Source organism: Vitis riparia, chromosome 5 (genome assembly GCF_004353265.1).
Source record: "Vitis riparia cultivar Riparia Gloire de Montpellier isolate 1030 chromosome 5, EGFV_Vit.rip_1.0, whole genome shotgun sequence".
Classification (NCBI taxonomy): Eukaryota; Viridiplantae; Streptophyta; class Magnoliopsida; order Vitales; family Vitaceae; genus Vitis; species Vitis riparia.
This window is the reverse complement of record NC_048435.1, coordinates 10727561-10743254: the sequence shown is the minus strand read 5'-3', so window position 1 is coordinate 10743254 and position 15694 is coordinate 10727561.

The window sequence follows — 15694 nt, the reverse complement described above, 5'->3', positions numbered from 1 at the left end:
CATGTGCGAGGAAGACAAAATAGAGGGTCTACAATAATCATATCAAATCTCTCAATGAGCTATCAACACTCAAGCATACAAAAGCACAAAGAAAGAAGGGTACCCACTAATCAACCAATCAAACGTCACATTTGTCTCAACCTAAGTTCAAGCTTAATCCTCTAGTGACCCCTAGTGGAGTCGCCATTTTGTAGATCTCACATTTCTCACATGCATTCCCCACTTGAAAATTTGTTTTTGAAGTTGCCACTTATTTTTGTTTTATTTTTAAAGGGAAAAAATAAGAAAGAAAAACCTTAAGTGTGACTCCTAAAAAGGAAAAACAGGTCTATGAAAAATCAAGTTACCTATCGGGAAGGTACTTAGCATCCTTCTAAGTCCTTAAAAAGAGGTCTCTATTAAATAAGCTAAGACAAGTGTGATAATTGGTTGATTAATCGTGGATATCAAACAATGATCAAAGATGTATTATGGCCAAAGTAGCAATGGAAAGTGACCAAACAAATGAGAGAAGATAGGATGCGTACCAAAGCAACGAATCAATAATATGCTATCATGGAAATAGGGTTAGTGGACAAGTACAAAATAATTGCATGCATATCACAGATCAAGGCAAAAATTAGTCAATATTCAATCAAATATAGCAATTAGAATCAATAATCGAATGGCGAATGTCTCATATTTAGGCCCCACCAATGCCTGATTTAATTTAGCATAAATTAATTCCATAAATTCCATTACTTTGGAATTATAAAAATTCATTCATGTTTATTAAAAATCAAGAAAATCATAAAACTATTAAAAAAACAAGGAAATTTGTGAAAGATACTTGCCGGAAGGGGGAATGGCAACGAATGTTTATTAAAATTGGATTTTTGGTGATTTAAATCTCTAAGGAAGAATGAAAAGTTGTGAAATTAAAATTATTTGAAAATCGGACTTTTGAAAATCGATGTTTGAAAGCAAGGATGAAGAATTAAGAGGATGAAAACAGGTGGCCTTTGGGATTGCATGCCAAAGGTGGCTATGCGTGGATATGGTTGAAAGACTAGTAATGCACCACATGGTGAAAGAATAGGCAACTCATATCAGGCTGGTTTAAAAATGAAGTTTTTGCTCCTCTTCTTAAGCCCAGGAAGGTGGCCACGCCATAAGAAATTCATGCATATGGAAAGTGGAAGGAAATGAGCTAAGGCTGGGTTAAGTGGTGCGGTTAAGAAGTTTCACTGTCAAGAGAGAATGAGGATGGTTTCTCCAGTTGTAATGAGTTCACAACTGGGTTCTCTTTCATGGGAGGAATTGATGAACTTGAGAAGTTGAAAGCCTCATGTTTGCAAATTATATAAGGAAAAAGTCCACAGATGCACAAATCATACCACTGCCCTCTATGTCGTGATAGTGAGCATCATTGAAGGGGTCATATCTGAAGAAAGGTGAATCAATTGAGCATATCTTCTTCACTATGCATAGCCAAGTTAACTCCATTGTATCAAAGAAGGACCCTCATGGAAATGTCAAAAGCCATCTATTTCTGTATATTGCACATCCATTTGAATGGTTTTCCAATTGCCAATCTTTAAGCACAATAGGTTCAAAACCTTGCATGCACACACTAAGAGGTTCCGACTCTCCATATCCATGGCCAAGAGCTCCACGTGCAAGCCTTATCATGTATGACTTATATATACAATATTTATTTATGTATATTATATTAAGATTCTCTTTTATATATATTCATATTATAAATATAATATATATTATAAATTATATTACATATGAATAAATTAATATATTTTTTTTATATATATATAAATAAAATTATCGATATTTTAAAAAAGTACTAATAATTTTATCATAATTTCTTTTATATCATTAAATACATCCAAATTAATTATATATATTTATATAAAATTTACTTTTAAATTCTAAATATTATTAGAGAATATTATAGATTATATCATACATATATCAATTTCTTTAACAAAAGAACGTCAAAATGTTTATTATTATTTTTAATATTCAGTTCTTAGAATTATTCTAAATATTTCTCTGAGTTTTGATTCATTTCTGTTTTATCGATATTTTATATTAGAATATCCATCGATATTTCCATATATATCCTAATATATCCGTAAAACCAATTTATTGATATATCTATAAAAAATGATATTTTTCATAAAAATTAAAAGAAAAAAATTATTAAATAAAGACATTCCATAAATTTAAGTTGTAAAAATATCAAAATAAATATTACAAAGAAAAGGAATTAAAGAAGAATGAAGTTGTACAAATATTGGAACTGGAGAGAAAAATAAATAAAATTAGAAAAAATAATAAAATATTACATTGGGTGTTGAGGGAAGGTTTGCCTTTTCTTCATGAATCCAACTATTTTTTAAGTGAAAGGTCATAGAGCTCTATTGACTTTTAGTTAAAAGCCTGCTTTGATGATTTCCTACCAGAATCTAATAAATTTCTTAGAAAGATGATAGAATTTTCCCATCAATATCTATAAAAAATAATATTATCAAAATACAAGACAAAAATAAATAAATAAAACAAATTACAATTAGAATATGAAATTGAAGAACAAAAATTAAGTATATGATTAATTAAAAAGAAAAACATTACTTTTTAGTCTTAATTAGGGATTTCTCACCATCATAATTATGTTCTTCGGCTGCCACACAAATATTAAGGAAACAAAAACTAAAAACAACACCTTCAATGAAACTTCATTTCAAAATATTAGAATTCCTTACCTCGATTCCATTCACTACTCAAAGAGACCTCTGCTACCCACAGCCCCTTCTTCAACCCCTGCCTATCCTCCATACCATCTTCCCCACCATCTTCTCTACATCCCTTAACTGCAGTCTCCAACACAAAGGGAATGGAGTAAGAATCTTCCCCAAACAAAAGGTAAAATATGTGTGCGTTTATCTTAGAATTTATATACAAAGAAATTTGTCAATGAGGCTTTATAGATGTCTTTTTTTTTTTTTTTCTTTTACAACTGTAGATGAAGCTTTCCGTCTTGGATTTTTGTTCATGGTGTGAAAAGGTTTGAAGCCAATATTCATTGAGCATCCAATGACCCTCTCTCTGATTTTCTTGGATTCCAAACTCCCTTGTAATTTTGCTTCAAGTCATGCAAAAATGGTTTTTTCTAGCATTCATAGAGCCTCTTCTTCTACTACTTCTAATTCTCGTAATTATGATGTGTTGAGTTTGTTGGATTTTAAGAGTATGGAAACAAATGACTAACCCAAAACACACAAACAAAGAACAAAATTAATAAAAAAAACTTATCGATTGAGGTGTAACAAACACTGTCCTTGAAATAGATCCACCCTCCTCGAAGACGAACTTCGTGCACTAGGGTACCAGTGGTCTACCTCCAGGATTCAATAGCCAGATCTCGCCTTGGGTGCACTCTGAAAGTGAGATGTGTACAGCTCGGGTTTTGAATAAATTCCTTTAAATAGATGTATGAAAATATTCCCTAAAAAACTCTCTAAAAAATTCTCTGGAAAAAATTGGGATTAATATGAGATAGGGATGACCTGCATTTATAGGCCACTAACACAGTCTCAAAAGGAATCTACTTATAATTAGAAGATGACACAAAGTGAAAGGTGATTCTACTTATAAAAGGAATGTAACTCCACTTGCACAATCCCAATAGGACTCTTCCCAAAAATATAACACTAATAGAATAAAATAAAATATAAAAAATAATTCTCAATAGGACACTTCCCAAAAATATAACTCATAGAATAAAATAAAATAAATTAAAATTAATTTTCAAAATTAAAAATACAAATTATTTACACTCTTCCTATAGAGTTTTCGAGGTGGCAGCGATACTCGCAGAAATTTCACATCATCTATTTACCATATTGACTGCATGTGGAATTCAAACTTTCAAAGATGATGAAGATAATTGTACTTACTTTGTAGTAATGACAAAAGGATAAATATTAAAGAAAAGGAAATTATATATTTTTTTTCTTAAAAAATATTATCATTTGACATAAATTTTACAAGCATCTATTTCATAAATCAAATATCATATTTTGAATAATTTGATAACAAATAAGGAGGACTTGAAAATTCAAATAGCAACAATGTTTTAAGAAAGAAGAGAAAGTATTATAAATAATTATTAAATGCCAAGGGATGAAAATAAAATTGGAAGATGAAATATCACATTACGATGATAATGGAGATAATATTTGCTTTTTCCATCTGAAACCAGTTATCATTAAGTGATATATAATACACACATGTGTATGGATTATCTTCATACAAATTTGACACAAAGATTTATAAAAGTTTTTAGGAGAGTGTAAAAGAGCTACCAAATTAGAAAGTAAATACATAGAAAGGAAAACTATTGTATACTTTGTCATTTTTGTATTCATATCCATTGATCTCTTGTTGTTATATTAGGCACCTCTAGCTATATAAATATTCTTTTAAAAAAAATTATTAAATGGATTTTGTGGGCTTCGAGCGGCCCAAAGTTGTAACTAAAATTTAATTAAATTATCACATATAACATGAACATGTGTAAAAAAAAAAAAATTTCTCAAGAAAATGTTATAAAAGGGTATAATCAAGGTTCCTCAAATATTATTTTGGAAAAAAAAATTAAAAGAAATCTTTTTAAAAATTATACTATGTATATATAACTAGTCACCAATGAATGCCAAAAGAGGAAAGACAAAAGCAAAATGAAAAAAAAAAAAAAAAACTATTATTTTTTTCATGATACCCAAACATGAGAAATAGTATGAAAGACATTCTATTTTCTAAACTTTGATAGTATCTTACCTTTAAACCAATTTCTTACTAAGATCTAAATTTCAAGAAATGATATAAAATATTTTCAAGCAATTTTCCTTAATTTATTGAACTTTGGATGGTAGTATGCCTTCAAGCAAATTTCTTAGAAGGCTTTGCGCAATTATCATCAAAGTTCAAGACAACTACTAAAAGAGAAGAGTGGTTGTTGAATGTTGAAAGAAGGAAAGCAAAAAACAAAATGCAAAAGATAGTCATCAAAGACCTTTGACTCTTTTTGCAAATCCTATATTTTTGTTATGTCACTTGATATTTTTTTACATCAACTACAAATACCTTTCAAATGGGAAAAGGAAAAAGAAGAAAAGTTTTATGTCACACTTTTATCCATCTATTTTCTTACCTAGACTTCAATATCTTGAGGTGAAGAGATTTTGAAATTCTTATTATTATCAAGTAAAGCATAATTGCACTTACTTCAATTTTATCATTTTGCAACAATGATTAAAGGATAAATATTAAAGAAAATGAGATGATATTTAATATAAAAAAAAAGTGTACAAAACTTAAGAAAGTTAAAAATATCATTTCTTTATTGATTTCCTCCTTTCAACTTTATTAAACTTTTCATTATATTCTAACTAAGGTTTTTGTTCTTCTAATGAGAAAATTAATTTCATACCTATTGTTATCAAACATTAAAATGAAAACAAATGATCATTCCAACATTCCATTTATAAGTGCATCCAAATATAAGAATTGGAATTACCGAATTTATTTTTATTCAAGATCAAATAAGAATAGAAACAAAATGTTTATTCTCATCTCAATTTCCACATACCAAACATGGTTTGAGGTTTCGTTTGGTACATGAAAATAGGAATGGAAATAGGATGAGGATAGGGTGAATCCTAATCCCATGTAAGATAAGATAAAGGAATCAAAATCCTAGTGATAATGGAATTTGGTTTCCATAACAATGAATTTGTATCCCTATTCTTATTCCAAAAACAATCCAAACACATTAACTCATTCCCATGCTTTATTCTATGGTTTCAAACAAGCCCTAAATAGAGATACTTTAGAAGTTACATGATTTGTACAATAGTGTACTCTTTTTAATTATATTATATTCGTCATCAAATATTAAAGAAAATGGGGTGAGATTTCTTTTAAAATAATGATTATTTTCATATAATTTTTATAAGCATTAATTTTACAAATTTTTTATTATTTTATGTTTTTTTGGAATAATTTGAGGATGCATGAGGAGGCTTTGAAATAAATGTCAAATGAAGTAGTAGTAGTAGTAGTAATGAAGTAGTATATATTATTGAGTATATATTATTGAATGCATGATAAAAATAAATAAATATTACATTACTATAAAGAATTAGAATAAATATTACATTATTATTAAGAATTAGAATATGTACTAATAGTAGGCATAGTAATATACTACTAATAGTAGTAATAGTAGTATATTAATAGTAGGAGTAGTAGTATACTAATAGTAGGAGTAGTAGAAATAGTATTATACTACTAATAGTAATTATAGTAGTATACTTAGTAGTAGTAGTAGTATAAAGAATTAGAATGTGTAGTTAGTAGTAGTAGTAAATATTACATTAGTATAAAGAATTAGAATGTATACTATTACTAGTAGAAATAGTATAGTAGTAGTAATAGTAGTATACTATTAGTAGTTTTAGTAGTGTATATTATCGATTGTTTAAGAATGAGACCAGATTTGCTTCTTTTAGCTTAAGCCAATGATAGATGAGAAAAATGGTAGTATGTAGTTGCAGTATATATTATTGAATGCATGACAACAACAAATAAACATTATATCAATATAAAAAATGAGACAAGGATTGCTTTTTCTACATAAAGCCAACTATAGAGAGGAAATTTTCTTTGGTCTTTTGAATTTTAGGTAATACCCAACAATCATGTAACTAAATAGTGTGAAATGTCATCATGCTAATTTCCTTGGTTTATTGAATTTTGTTTTTGGCCTATCTTGATAGAAATTTTCTACCAAGATCCAAATTTCGAGAAATAGTGTGAAATGTCTTCCATTTTCCTTAGTTTATTAAACTTTGGTAGTAGCATGCCTTCAAACCAAATTTTAGCAAGATTAAATTTTAAGAAATGATGTGAAATTCATGTAAATTTTCGTGGTTCATTGAACTTTGGATCATTAAACTTCAGATGGTAGCTTTTCTTCAAGCAAATTTCTAATAAGGCTTTGGCAGATTGTCATCAAAGCTTAAGATAACCACTAGAAGCAACAAGATTGGTTGTTGAATCAAACCCATGACCCAATGCTTACGGGTGAATGGTGCGACCGTTAATTAGACCCAAGCTACTACTTTGGTTATATTACATGTCTAAACTATATATAATACAAATATATAGATAAATATATTATAAATTAAAAATCAATTTTAATTATATTAGTATCTTTTGTATAATAATTAAATAAAAAAATAAAATTATCAATATTTTTAAATAAAAATATTTATACATATAGTATCACTTATTTTATATTTTTTTATATAATCAAACTAAATATATTATAATTTTAATAATAATATGTTTTTAAATTCTATATACTATCACAAAAAATATTATATGTATTATATTTTTCAAAGTATTTTTATCTTGTCACATTTTGAAGTTTTTTTCTTAATATTTTTATAAGTTTCTATCAATTTTCATTAACACAACGGTAAATCATTCAAGCCTTTCAAAGAGAGACAAGAAAGAAGTATTTTAGAGAGCCCCAAGTGCCACTAACTTCATGTCATTGCTGGCTACAAAGATATAGAAAAACATTATTTAATTTAAAATATTAAAATTTCATATAAAATTATTCTAAATTGATTAAGAATTTCCCATGAATTGAAATGATTTCATGGGACAAATTTGGAATGAATCTTTAATATGTTGTTATTATATACTTTTAATATTCCTAAAAACTTCATAATTTTCTCTTGTAGAAATGGGTTGCTTATTCAAATTATTCTAATATATGTTATTGAGTAATTAATTTAATATGTTTTCTACATTTAATTTTCTTGCTTTCAATTCCTTTTGGTGTTTGTGCAATTTAAAATTTATGTTAATAAGTATAATAAAAAAACCCATAATATTATTATTTGAAGATATGTAGACAATTTACATAATGAATATATTTTAAGTTCTTTTTGCAAATTCTATGTTTTTGCTATAGCACTTGATATTTTTTTTTACCTTAACTACAAATACCTTTTAAAGGAAAAAAAAAACTTTCATCCATCCAATTTTCTAATTTTTATGCCTTTTTTTAAATAAAAAAAAAGTTGTTGATATTCCTTTGATATTCCTCTTACATAGAAATGTCTCTAATAGGATAACTTCAAATTTTGATTTAGATGATAAGCAATAGAGTCTTACTATTTGATATATAACTACTTGAGTTTAGTCATAGTTTATAAAACCAATTATACATAAAAGAATATCTTTGTATTATTCTTATAAACATGCGAGTGAAAAGCCAAACAATAATAACAAAATTAATTAAAAGAGAAAAAATATTGAAAAATGATGCTCCTTAAATGCAAAAGCAAAGTGGTGACGAGGAATACCAAAGCAACAAAAAAATTTAAAAATTAAAAAGGTCAAACAAATTAAATCAATTAAACTACAAATGTAACAACTCACTCTTAATCATATAAATATTATCCACTCTGGGTTCAAAGAGGCCCTCGCGACTTTAAAATGCATCTACATGGTTGGATGCAAGTCATTATAAATGGCATCAAAACTAAGCTATGACCCGGTGTGGAGGTTTTTTTGTCTCGTAGATGATGTTTGTCTGTTTGGTTCCACAATTCTATGAGATACAACAAGGATGTTATGTCTATATGAAAGTGTTTATGATATCACGCATCGGATATGAGATAAAATTATTAGGCCTATATATATGTATGAGTGTTTTTTTAGCTTTGTAGACACGTTTTAAAACCATGAGACTATTTCTAGACTCAGAATGGACAATATTTACATAGGTGGGTGTGTGAATCCTTACAATAAGTGTACTAAGGAGGTTGTACTTTGATGAAGGACAAGGACAACATTGTCAATCAATCCAATTGTATAAATTTAAAGTATGCAGAGAATTTCATATGTTATTTACTTTTATGCATTATCTTTTTTTCACATAAATTTCATGAAAATCTTATAGAAATTTTGTTCTTTCTTCTCACTTATCAAGATTAAAGTTTTTTCTTTCCTTTAATTATACAACTTGTAATTTTCTTTCCACACTTTCAAAAGAATAAATGGGAAAAATGAGCAAAAAATGTCTTTTTAGTTGCTAATATAATATACCACTAAACTTTAATGCTCAAAGAAATCTTTGAGTTACAAATATTATTTTGAATTTCAATCATGACACTTTTCTTTTCCATTATAGTTATTTATGATAAGTTCTTCATGAAACTCTAATTTAACTTTGCAAAAATAATTAAAGGATAAATATTTAATAAAGAAAAAGGTAACTTTTTTCTTCATTAATCATCAAATGAAGCATAATTGCACTTACTTTGTAGTAACAACAAAAGGATAAATATTAAAGAAAAGGAGATAATATTTTTTCTTCAAAATTATTATCATTTGACATAAATTTTACAAGCATCTATTTCATAAATTCAATATCATCTTTTGAATAATTTAAGAACAAATAAGGAGGATTTGGAAATTCAAATAACAACAATGAAGAAAAAAAGAGTATTATAAATAGCATAGTATTAAATGCCAAGGGATGAAAAAGATTTGGAAGATGAAATATCACATTGATCTCTTATTGTTATATTGCATCTCTAGCTATATAAATATTTTGAAAAAAAAAAACATTATTAAATGGATTTTGTGGGCTTCAAGCAGCTCAAAGTTGTAACTAAAATTTAATTAAATTATCATATATAATATGCAATGTTTTTAGAACTGGATCGGTCACTGAACCGAAAAAGTTACCAATTCATGGTTCACTGATCGGACTGCGGTCGAACCAATGACGTCATAAATAATAATTGATAAATTATTAAAATTTAAAATAATTATAAAAATAAAAAATAATTATATATTATTTAAAAATTAACATTTTATTTGAAAATGAAAAAATTAGTTTCAAATTAGAAATTTAAATTAAAATCATAATTTTAATTTAAAATTTAAAAATTTAATATTCATTTTTAAATAAAAAAACTTATTTTAAAATCTTAATTTATTTAAAATTGTAATGTTTTCATTAATTTAAATTAAAATCATAAGTTTTAAACATCATGAAGTAAAAAAATAATAAATATAAAAGAAAATAAATAATAATGAGATGACGTAAAAAAAATGTTAGGAAGAAGGGAGGAAATGGATGGGAAAAAAGGGAAGGAGCTTTTCCAGCACGGGTGGCTTTGTAAGAGGGTGGGGGTCTTGCCAATGGGGGACGACGAGAAGGGGAGGGGGGGGCTTTTCCAACGCTGGGTAGGGGGAGGTTCCAATGGGGTCACAGGGGTGGGGGTCCTATTGGCGGGGGACAACGACAGTGGAAAAAAAAAGGTTGAATCGGACAATTTAGAGAGAATCATCTGATTCATTTGATTCGTCGGTTAGATCATCGGTTTAATCAGCCTAATTCTGGTCCAACTGCTTTTCAACCCAATTGACCGGATTGGACTAGAACCATGACTGGTCAGTGGTCCAACTGACCCGGTCCGGTTTTTAAAACCATGATAATATGAACAACATGTATAAAAGATATTTTTTTTTTTCTGAAGAAAATATAATAAAAGGGTGTAATCAAGGTTCCTCAAATATTATTTTGGAAAAAAAAAAAAGGTTAAAGAAATCCAAAAGAAAATTGAAAAAAAAAAAAATATATATATATATATATTACTTTTTTCATGTTACCTAAACATGAGAAATAATAAAAATGATATGAAATATTTTCATGCAATTTTCCTTTGCGCAGTTGTCATCAAAGTTCAAGACAACTACTAAAAGATGAGTGGTTATTGAATGTTGAAAGGATAAAAGCAAAAAACAAAATGCAAAAGATAGTCATCAAAGATCTTTAATTTGACTCTTTTTGCGAATCCCATATTTTTGTTATGCCACTTGATATTTTTTTACTTCAACTACAAACACCTTTGAAATGGGAAAAGGAAAAAGAAGAAAAGTTTTATGTCACACTTTTTATCCATCTATTTTCTTACCTACACTTTAATATCTTGAGGTGAAGATATTTTGAAATTCTTATTAGTATCAAATAAAGCATAAATGCACTTATTTCAATTTTATCATTTGCAATAATGATTAAAGGATAAATAAAAGGAGTTGATATTTTTTTTATAGAATAAAAGTATTATAAATTGATATAATTTTTACAAGCATCTATTTAAGAAATTCCTTATGAATGTCATATAATTTGATTAATTATATGCAAATCATTTTGTTAGCCCAAGGGTTCTCCTAATCAGGTTTTGATGATAATAAATCATGGTTAAGTGATTAATTGATTTAATGGTTAAGAATCTCAGGTATAAACTCAAAAATTCATCAAATGACCAAATGGATACAAGATTGAGATGCTTGGAAGACTTATGATCATAGGAAACTAATATAAGATGAATGCATGAGTGCACTTAGGATTTTCACACGTTTCATGCATCTTAGAAAACTCAGTTTATTCTTTAAAACTTTGATTTCATTAAAACCCGAGTTTTTAACTAATGTACCTTAGGCAAAATATTTTATAATTGGCTTAATAATTTACCTAAAGACCTTGCTTAAGTGTTAGAAAAGAAAGGAATTAAAAAAATGGGTTTTCGGGGCCAAAAAGGCTCAACCGGTTGAGTAACCGGTCGACCGGTTGTGCTCGTCCAATCGAGGGAGGCCAAAAAGTTTCTCTCTCTCCCAGTAGTCTTCTCTTCCCGGTCGAGGGGATTCTCTTCCCAGTCGAGGTCCAGTCGAGGCAACGGTAACCTATCATGCATTAAATACTCCAACGGCTAGTGAACCGGTCGACCCTTAGCTTGACCGGACGAGGTTGCCTTTTGCTGTTTTTGACTATCGAGTTTAGAAACCTATAAATTGAGAGCTCCACTTCATTTATTGACAAGAGAACATTTGCATTCAATAGCCTACCTACCTGTTCTTGATCAAAAAACTCTCATTTCTTTCATAGTGCATTAAATCATCACTTGCATATCCTTTGTGCACTCGTGTGTGTCATCCTAACTTTGTCTTGTATTTGAGCTATCCTTAAGCTAGGTTGAGTGATTATTTCTTGTAAAAATCTGAGTGTTAAAGCCTTCAAGAGGTTTGAATCTTGAAGAGATTGTGTAAGAGCTCATTGGAGCTGGAATCCAAGTGTAAGAAGATTGGAAGCTTGGTTGAAGCTTCAAGTTAGTGGAACCCTCACTCGGTTAGGAGATTGAAGAGAGTGGACGTAGGCAAGGAAGTGTCAAACCACTATAAACTCGAGTTTGAATTCTCTAAACTCTATCTCTTTATTTTGCTTATATTGTGTTTGAATTTGTTGTGATTGAAAAGATTTTAAAAACTCAATACACGCCCCTTCCCCCCTTTGGGTGTTTTTCTTAAACTAAGCATAACCTTTGTTTTCTCACATTTGAATAATTTGAGAACAAAAAAAAGGAGGTTTTGAAATGAATGTCAAATGGACCCATATTACTAAATCCAAATAAATAAATAAAAAATAAAGAAAGTTAGGCAAAAAGAAAAAGTTGTAGAAATGGGTGTATATATGATATAGATAGATAGATAATGCCCAAGGGAAAAAAAATAAAAATAGAGAAGAAAAAAAAGTGAAAATAAAACTTCATATGGAAGACTTGATTGTTTTTTTTGCTGTAAATTTCATTATCTTTCAATGTGAAAGGACATTGAGGTCTATTGACCTTTTGGAAATAGCCTACTTTTATATCCGTTTATGTGACAACATTTGAATTTCTTGATGGTCATAGAAAATTTCCTACCAATAATTATAAGAATTAACTACATAATCAAATTTCCTACCAACCTTTTGATGGTCATAGCAAACTAAAATGTCAGATATATTAGAAGTAAAACATGAAAATGAAAGGCAAAGTAAATAATCAATTACCAAAAAAAACATGGTTTAATTTTAACTCTGAGATTTCTCATTATCATGCTTGCCATCTCTGGGCCATACACATTATAAAACCAAAAAGTAAAAATCATGAGGTGGATTATTACTGCCTTGAAGTGACTCAAAGGTGTATTTAAAACGAATTAAATAGTTGGAAAAGTAAGGAAAACAAGAAATTAAAATCGTTTCAAGAAAATCTTATATAGAAGAATATCATACATAGATGAAAGTATTCCACACCAAAAGATGCCAAAGGGATTCGAACCCAAGCAAAAGGCTTGGATGTAAGTCCAGGTCAAATTAATGTTTGTTAATATGCATTCACAATAAATAAATTAATTCTAATTATTTTATTTAAATTTTTTTAATTAATTAAGAAAAAGTATAAAAGTCATTATTATAATTTTTAAAATAAGTCTTTTTTTTTATATCATTTATATGATAATTAAATATAAAAAATATAAATATATAAAAAATCATATATGCATCAATATTTATTTTACATTATTGAATGTATTTAAATTAAATAAATTATAATTTTAATATTAAATGTATCATCATTTATTTCATTAATTTTATTTTAAAAAATTATTATCATTTTACTTTTAAATTTTTTATATTTATTTTTTAAAAATTTAAATATTAAAAGTATAAATTTATTTAAAAAGTACTAAAATAAAAAATAAAGAAGTTATAATATTTTATAAATTAAAATTAATTTAATAACATAAATAATAAATTATGAACACCGTATATTCTCGTTTTTAAATATTTTTATGAATTTTAAATAATTTATATTCCCTAATAACCGATATATCGATCAAATCCAAATACATATGTACGGATATTTCAAACTAAACCATGGGTTGCAAGTTTGCAACCAGGGTGCAGTAGGTGGATGTCTCCGCAAAGAGATAAATTGCCCTTTCGAAAAATTTTACGTGAGCTATGGCCCAGCCAACCACACGCAGTCAAACACTGCTACCTGCCAAAGGGTCTATGACCAGGTTTTTAAGTGCTGTGCTGATCGATGTGGGAGCCTCTCTCTGATTTTCTTGGATTCCAAACTCCCTTGTAATTTTGGTTCAAGTCATCCAAAAATGGCTTCTTCCAGCATCCATAGAGCCTCTTCTTCTTCTACTTCTAATTCTCGTAATTATGATGTGTTGAGTTTTTGAGGTGGCGGCGATACTCGCAGAAATTTCACTGATCATCTATTTACCACATTGACTGCATATGGAATTCAAACTTTCAGAGATGATGAAGATAATTGCATAAGGAATAAAGTTAGGAGGCAATGTTTACTTTTTCCATTTGAAACCAACTATCATTAAGGGATATATAATTACACACATGTATATGGATTATCTTCATACAATTTTGACACAAAGATTTATAAAAGTTTTTATGAGAGTGCAAAAGAGCTACCAAATTAGAAAGTAAATACATAGAAAGGAAAACTATTGTATACTTTTAGTCATTTTTGTATTCATATCCATTGATCTCTTGCTATATTTGGCATCTCTAGCCATATAAATATTTTGAAAAAAAAAACATTATTAAATGGATTTTGTGAGCTTTTAGCTCAAAGTTGTAACTAAAATTTAATTAAATTATCATATATAATATACAATGTTTTTAGAATTAGACCGATCATTCAATTAAAAAAGTTATCAGTTCATGATTCACTGGTTGGACCGTGGTCGAACCAGTGATGTCATAAATATGTAATTTATAAATTATTAAAATTTAAAATAATTATAAAAATAAAATAATAATTTATATTATTTAAATTTAAAAATTTATTTGAAAATCAGAAAATTAGTTTCAAATTAGAAATTTAAATTAAAATCATAATTTTAATTTAAAATTTAAAAAAATTTAATATTTGTTTTTAAATAAAAAAACTTATTTTAAAATCATAAATTTATTTAAAATTGTATTATTTTCATTAATTTAAATTAAAATCATAAGTTTTAAACATCGTGAAGTAAAAAATAATAAATATAAAGAAAATAAATAAGAATGAGATGAGGTGTTAATATGCATTCACAATAAACAAACTAATTCTAATTATTTTATTTTAATTTTTTAATTAATTAAGAAAAGTATAAAAACCATTATTGTAATTTTTTAAACAAGTCTTTTTTATATCATTTATATAATAATTAAATATAAAAAATATAAATATGTAAAAAATCATATATACATTAATATTTATTTTATATTATTGAATGTATTTAAATTAAATAAATTAAAATTTTAATATTAAATGTATCATCATTTATTTCATTAATTATATTTTAAAAATTATCATCACTTTACTTTTAAATTTTGTAAAGTAAAGAAAAATTTTACGTGACGCCGTCGAACACTGCTACTTGCCAAAGGGTCTATGAGCAGGTTTTTAAGTGCTGTGCTGACCGATGTGGGATCCCACCTCTTACCTTTAAAAAAGGACTTAAATCATTGTGGAAGGATGGGTTTGAGAACTCATGACCTCAGGCATGGAGTGAGCACCACACCACCAAGCCAACTTTGTTAACATTATAACGATATGTATAACTTATATATGTAATATTTATTTATGTACATTACATTAAGATTCTTTATATATATATATATATATATATATATATATATATATATATATATATATTCATATTATTGAAAATTCTATTTCGGCTGTCGGATGAAGAGATTTAATCT